This window comes from Hyposmocoma kahamanoa, unplaced genomic scaffold, assembly GCF_003589595.1.
Source record: "Hyposmocoma kahamanoa isolate Upper Pololo Valley unplaced genomic scaffold, ASM358959v1 129, whole genome shotgun sequence".
NCBI lineage: Eukaryota > Metazoa > Arthropoda > Insecta > Lepidoptera > Cosmopterigidae > Hyposmocoma > Hyposmocoma kahamanoa.
The window spans coordinates 1,083,101-1,091,170 of record NW_020653460.1 but is presented as its reverse complement, the minus strand read 5'-3'; the positions used below and the strand labels follow the sequence as shown (position 1 = coordinate 1,091,170).

Below are 8,070 nucleotides of genomic sequence, written 5' to 3'. Positions count from 1 at the left end.
TAGCAGTTGCAGTGCCACTCAAAGCTTTAAACTGTAAAGATCGTAGGGGTACTGCCACTGCACCCATGGCCTTTAGACATAAGTTGACAAGTCCCATGTGCCTGTAATTTCACCACATTACTGCTTGGCTGCAGAAATAGGTAAATTGGCAGTACTTCCCTGACCGATCTCTCTCAAATAGAGCTCTACCTCTACTTAAAACACTGGTTTACAATACTACTTAGATCTAACAGAAAGAAAAGATAAACAATGTTTTATATCAGTTTTTGAATGACTTAAGTTTTTTTTGTGCTAGTTAGTACTTGTGATACACTCAAGATGATATAATAAAAAGATTATTATTAAATTTCAGGAGTTCGCTTTTTGTACCGAGGTTTTTCAATATTTTTTGTTTAAATTTTTAACTTTTCTTACCGCTCCACTCCTTGTATGTACTTAGAAATAAAACGCCGTTTACGCTTCTCGAAAAAGAATAGCGACGGGAAGTTCATTGTTTAATTATGTAAAGGGAATGTAAAAGGAATAGCAATCAAGACCGTTTAATAAATAATATTCACTAGTTTGCCGTTGGTTTTAACCAATATCGTAATCGACTTCAGTACGTATTGCTCGATGCCGCAGAACAAAACTTAATTGGCACAGTCGTGTGCAAATATTGGAAGTAGTTTTGCGCAGTAAGACCTAGACGAGACTAACCCAGTTTTGGTCTTGGTCTCGGTCTTGCAGCCAGAGCCTCACAAGTCTTGTAATTACCTATTGCTATTTATTCAGATTGTCATTTTCTATTTTTCTTACAAAAAGTGACAATGAGGGAATTTTATTACACCACACACACATAGGTACATTTTAAGTAGATATGAGACATGTACAGTTAAGGCCAATCAAATGACTTTACAGTGTTTTCACGGTCATATTGGCTGGTTATTATTTTAAGCAAATATGCTAAACCTGTGCACATAATTAATAAATAACACTGGTTTTTTTATAACAATAAGCGACGGGATCCGATACTAAAGAACGTCTACCAAGATTGACATGGTTTGAAACCAAATGCTGATCAACACCTAACGCCCATGTCGGTGTTTGACGTAACAGCGAGAGGCAAGATTTTTGCAGACCCAGTCTTGTTCTTTCTCAAATCTTTCAGGGTCAGTCTCTGTCTCGATCAAAGACAATACTGCAAGACCAAGACCGATTTTCGGCAACACTAATTATATTTTCTGCATGCTGGCCCGAATGTTTGCAGCAATTTTAGTAGTGTTCCTGGTCACCCTATTTAAAGCCGGAACGACCCGAGGCGATCCAAATCACGCGTCCCTTGCGGACTTTATCTATTATTTAAGGCCCGAACCTCTCTAAGGGAGTCTATAAATAATTGATACCTGCTAACTAATTAGGGATCTTTCATTAGTACGCATTATCAGGGATTTTGGTCGGATAAATTGGGCAAGTGATTTTGGGTGTCCCTTATCGTTTAGGGAATAAACTTGAATTCGATAGATAACAAGGATTTCCTTGAGGTGAAGAAGGTTCAAGCCCTTAAATTTTAAGGTAAGCACATTGCTGACGCATTATACATTTTGGGACTATAACAAAGTATAGACTGATGATTCCCAAAGTGGTATATATCGACCCCCAGGGGTTCACTCGAATCTATAATGAGTACATGTCAGCGAAAAAAAGGTATGCAGTAGATGTTATTGAGGGTCCACGAGAGTGGAACCATTTAGGCAGGTCGTGACTAAAATTTTGGCTTTCCTTAAATACAATTACACATATAGTATATTCATAGTACAGTACAGTAGATAGCATGTACATGTACATATATACATAACACTTTCTTATGAAGTACGGAACTGCATTGGGTTAAAGCAATATATAAAAGTTAACTCGTATCATCCCAACCATAGTAAAACAAGTCAAATTTTTATGAAAATCATATCGGAGCAGGCTTATAGGTGTATAATGAGGCCTGCATACCAAAAAAAATTATATCTAATTTAGATTTTTAGTTTTGTAACCGTTCCAATAATGGAACACTAGGAATATACATACATGTAAGATACTGTTAGTGGCTATGGATTTCATTGGGAAATAAAACGATTGTATTCAGTTTCTTATTTATTGTACGAAGTAAAACAATAGGTAAACTAACATATTATTTAAATCTTATAATTATTACGTAAAAATATATAATTGGATGTGTTATTGAGTATGAAAAATAAAAGAGCATTTGCTATGTAAAGCAACATTACATTTGATGCACTTCATCGTTGTATTTTTATGGCATAAACCACATCGAGTTTGTTTATTTTGTTTGTCAATTAAATGCCCTTTACCATCCAATCTAATAGCATCAGGCACACGTTTTATCACTGCTAGTGAAGATCTAGGATTTGACACGGTTGAAGTATTAGGGGCTGAATCTTTCATGAGAAAGTATGTAGAAACAATATCTCTCGTAAACGATAAAAGATCATGTGGCGTACCGTTACTTTGTTTTGCAGCTGGAGATATTTTGTACAGCTGAAAAGCGTTATTGACTGAAACATTTAGTGGAAACATGAGTAACTGCCAGTACCATCTCTTCAGACGAATTGCGATCCGATAACAACCCACATTTTGATCAAGTCGGTCCACGCCGCCCATAAATTTATTATATTTTACGAAGCAACGAGGTTGGTCAACATCCTTCTTCTGTTTATCACAGTAACGTTTGACTTTGCTTTTGGGTTCTGAACCACATTGAGTCGAGGCCACTGTGACAATGTTATTGTCATTATATCTAACAAGAGTGATATTAGATAATATATCAGTACATTGGTGATGAGATCCTCTACTTGTTTTCTTCATTTCTTTCGGATCTTTTAGAGGTGCTTTCTCAGTTCGGTTAGCTCGTACAGTCCCCGTTCCATCGTGACCCATTTTTTGTAGCTCGTCAAGCAGCGGTAAAGATGTAAAAAAATTATCGAAATAAAAACTGTAGCTACCTTGCGGCAGCTTTGATATTAGATCCAGAACAACTGAGGCACCAACACCCAACTCAGGATGAGTATTTCCGGTACTAGCTCCCTGATAAAGCTCACCATAAATCAAATATCCAAGTCGTGAACAAATTGACCAATTTTTATATCCAAATCTGATTGGCTTCCCATGGATATGCTGCTTTGTGCCATGTTTCCCATAATAGGGAATCATAGATTCGTCAATGCTCAAATTTTTATCTCCTGGATAGTACTTTACCCATCTTGCATTGAGCAGATTCCATAGAGGGCGCACTTTAGCAAACTTATCATTAGGATCAAGATTATTATTATCGGCAACATGGAAATACCGCAACAAATCTTCAAATCGATTTCTTGACATAAGAGCTGCCACTGTTGGAAAACTGCAGTCAACTAATAACTCTTTGTTCCCAATACATTCGGTATCTCGAAACACTGTTATATCCCGACAGTAATAGAATGGCAATAAAATGTTTGATATCCGTTGTAGTAACCCGGAATGCATGTTTACCCTTCTCAATCGCATTTTTTTCAGTTTCTGAGCGCAGTAATTCGAACACCTCTTCATCAAAAAAAAGTTCAAAAAACTGAACTGGGTTTTCCAGATTTTCCAGGAAATCTGGTTCACGGTACTCCTTCTCAGCTTTTTCTGTAATATCTACAAACCTCCACTTTCTTGTGACTTCAACACGTCTTCTTTTTGGCGGGGGCTGTGTCACCATCGACGAGGATATGGGCTGTGGAGGCTGCGTCACTGACGATGTGGAAGGTGTTGGTTCCACTTGTTCTTCATTTCCAATGAGCTCCTTCACTATCCAAGACTCAGATTGAGACGATCTGGTGACCCGGAGTTCAGCTTCTGCCAGTAACTGATGTCTAGATAAATTATTTATACTTGCAAACTCTTCGTCACCGCTGTCTTCGTCACTATTTTGCCAATTGTCAGGAGGTGTGATGAAAATATCAGCCGCGAACAAGTCGTCATCTTCTTCCAACTGAGAGATTATCTCATTCACATTCAATCTGCAATAAAATAATATCATAATTACGAGGCGATACTAATAAAGTAAAAATCCTAATGTATAAATATTACATGTTGTATGTTCCTACTGCTCAAATAATGGAACGGTACATAAAACTTACACCAACCCACAAATTTTCATTTTTTTTTCTCAATATGTATTATGACATGATATAACAATATTATAGCATGTGTATAAAACCTAAATTATCAGTAGTATAATGTAAACATCATAATTACTTACGTTTTTCTGTTTGCCATAATTTTCACTTAAAACTTCAAAATAAATTTATGTTTTACCGCGTTTTCAACCGCGCGAAGTGAAATGACATTTATTCAAATGACAGCTAGAAATGTCAGTAATACCAACATAAAAACATTAATTTAAAGACGCGTTCAAAAATTCGAGTAAAAAAATAAAAAAGGAACCGTTTTAAAAATGGAACACTGGGATGATACGGGTTAATATAAATTAATTTTATAAAGTTTCTCGCTATAAGGCTAAACTTATTAACACGAGCAGCACTGTATCAACTGTCAACTGTCAAAACACATATGAAGTTGATGAATTTAAAAATTTGCTACATAAAACAGAAAAAGCAGAAGTCTGGTCTAGGGCATAGAAAAGTTTGGGACTCTCTGGTGCAGACGGTCTTTATGAAGACACTTTAAAAAGCGAAACGTATGGCGAAATTAGAAAAATATTTAATAGCGAACATGAGTGGTGGCAATCCAGTTGGAGCACGGTAGTAGTACCTATGGCTGAAGGGTGCTGGAGAAATTACACAATTATTATAATAACTAAATAAACATATAATGCTAATATTTTTCCCGGCCCGGGAATCGAACCTGGCACCTCTGCGAGGCAGTCTGGCATGGTAGCGTTCGTCTACGGAGGCAGCAGGCAGAGGCAGAAATAGTTGGTTGTCAACTTTTGTGTTTCAGGGTGACCTGCGCTGCAACATTGCAACTTGTTTGTTGCAAGTTTTGTAGCAAAATCTCTCGATAACGTAACGAAAAAACATGTTGAAAGCTGCACGTCGAAAAATTTCACAACCCTTGAAAAACGTGGGAAGTCGTCAAGACAAGTACCCACGTATTGGGACGTTTGGAGGGTGATGATGACCGACAAAAAATCATCGATCATCGACGTACTGAGATCAATTGTATGATTAAGAGATGTTCTTATCATTCTCTATAATAGACAGTACTTAAAAATAGTACCTCACAAAAAAATGTCAGTTACTTCCTTTAAGCCGTAGTGCTTGTATTGATTTAATATAAAATGTTCAATGTGAATTATCAAATTTTGCTAGTACGTTGTTGATACTTCTCTATGAAGATGCTGTAGGCGGCAACTACACAGAAAGCACTTCGAAATGGCACTGTAAAGCCCGTTGTTGGCTTTTTTCCCATTCCCCAGTTCCCCTAGTGGATCTGTTTTATTTTATATTATATCCTACTCACATGGGATCAAGAATAAATATTAATATTTTATTCCCATCTGATGCCCTGGTACTTACAAGCTTATTTTTGGTAGGTACTGCGATGAAATATTCTTTTTTGCTCATTAAAATTACAATGACAACACAGAACAGTAATGTAAGCATCACAGACTAAGCCAATGTACAACAGGCGGCCTTATTGTTAAGTAGCAATTTCTTCCAAGCCAATCTTAGGAAAATGTATTGAGGTTTGTATTGTTTAATTTAGTTTACTTATCATAAAAAATATGGTTGTCTGTGATAATTATGACATTAAACTTAGATTTTAAATATTACTTGAAACTGTGTTTGTTAGTTAATGAGCGTTCATTGAAACGGTTCACCTGATCACTGGCTGTTCCAAGCCAAATTCCGTTAGTATGGTAAACTCTCTAGCAGGTATTGCACCACCATACGTACGTCGGGATGTAGCATGCTCCGCGGAGTAGCATAAACAATGAAGTGACAGTTTGAAAAGGTTGCAAACCACTAGTATGCCGTGACCAGGATCACGGCAATGAAATAATAGGATACTTCGGTCCACGAAGATTTATTGGATAGTTTGAAGGAAAAGAAAGGAAAGGCCCAAAAGGGCTGAGTTATACCGAATCTCAGATTGGTATTAATATTAAAATTGGCACATGATTTAGGTTAAGAACTGATAAAAGGATTAATCAAAAGAATTACAGCTGAACTGCTTGCTACCGCGATTGAGCAGGGAATGACGACGGAACGAAACAAAAAGAGAATTAAAGAACGAGGCAGAGGAATTAAAGAACGATTCAAAATTTGAAAACAAGTGGCCAGGAACCAGAGAAAAGGTAGTAAAAAAGGTGGAATGACGATGTAAGGAGGTTACATCGTCACAAGTTGACACCCTTTATATGGCCACCAAATTCCACGAGCTCGCCTCAAAAGCCATAAAAGTTTCTTGCGGTGCGCAAGAATGGTGCTTATAGGCCGTGACCATCCAACTGTCACTAGGTGTGCACTGTGGAAACGGAAAAAACCCCCACCACCTGATTTCATTATACCTCAAGAACAACTACCACCTGGTTGCAATCTGCGATGGCCCGTGTGGAAGTCTTTGAATCGACTTCGCACTCAGGTAAGACGCTGCAGAGACACGATGTGTAAATGGAGTTGCTAGTCTAACCCAATGTGACTGCGATGCTCTAACACAGTCCATGCCGTATTACTGTTGTGCCCCTTGTGCCCTAATACCCGTATGAGGAAAGATCTCTACGCAGCCACGGACAGCGCGGTCAAGGTAGCAATGTTATATTCGGGGCAATAATTATAGTCGTAAAGTAATCTTTATTTTTTTACGTTTGAGAGTAATAACTTTATACTGGATTTAAACAATTTTTGGTCACACGTATTATAATGTTTAAAAAATCACTTCGTATATACATATGGTGTCATCACACAAAGGTATTATCCCATTTCTTCTTATAAACAAACCCGTAACTTATTATATGAATAACTAAATCAAGATAAATGGAGAGTGTTTCAAACGCAATTTTCAGCTAGTAAAATTCAATATGGACTCCCGTTTATAACTCCTTGCACAAAATAACCCAATGTTCGTCATAAATTTAAAGTTTACACCCACTTAAATTCAGGAACAATGTAAACAGGTCATAATCGGGTTTTGGGTGATTCTCAAAATGAAATTATTTTGTCTTTCTCCGTATTGGAGACAACAATGGGCAAATTATAATTTATTTTTAGATGTACATAAATGAATAATGTAAAAATAAATGCAAAAAAATAGTATCTAGCAGTAGAACTCCTTGTGAAAGGGTTCGTCCAGGGAAGTGCTGCCACCTTACCCGTTTCTACCGCCAAGCAGTGATGTGAGCATTACTGCGTTGCGCTTTAGAAGGGTAAGGGTGAAATTACAGGCACATAGGACTTGTCAACTTATGTCTCAGGTTAATAGGCGCAGTGGCAGTGCCCTTCTGACCTTTGCGATTTAAAACTCTGAGTGGCACTGCAACCGTTATGTACTAGCGTGTCGCTTGTTACAAGGCGCACAACTTGCCCCGTGTCACAAAAAAAACGACTTCTGTGGCTGTGGTGGCTTACACAGTGCGCGCTGAATGTGGAGGTCCCCGATTCGGTTCCCGGTAGAACTATTTCGAGAAATTAACCTTCCCAGATCGAATCTGGTCTGGAAGTTCTGGCTCTGTTGCTCTAGTATTGGGCATTCCCTGAAACCAAGTAATTGGTGTGATTGCCTGGCACATTGTTATTAAATTATTACTCATGTACTGTTTGGCGACAGAAATGAGGTAACAGCACTTCTTTGGTACTTAACTCATTCACAAGGAGCCTTACGGCTACTAAACAATAAAAAAATATAAATGGACAAGTAGAAATAAGTTAAAACAAACAATAATAATATGAACGACAATATTATGCTTATTCTAGCTTTGATGCCATAGACAAAACAGACTTACCACGGAAATAAATACTTGTTTTTATACTTTGTTTTGAGGCACTTGTGTTGTTGTCGTATATTAAATAAACTATGACTTACTTGTCTAAGGGTCGT

At 37.4% G+C, this 8,070-nt stretch overlaps 1 pseudogene; it reads right to left on the bottom strand.

The window, feature by feature from the left end:
* Positions 1–1,934: 1,934 nt before the first annotated feature.
* Positions 1,935–4,054, bottom strand: LOC113240305 (annotated as a pseudogene).
* Positions 4,055–8,070: the final 4,016 nt, after the last annotated feature.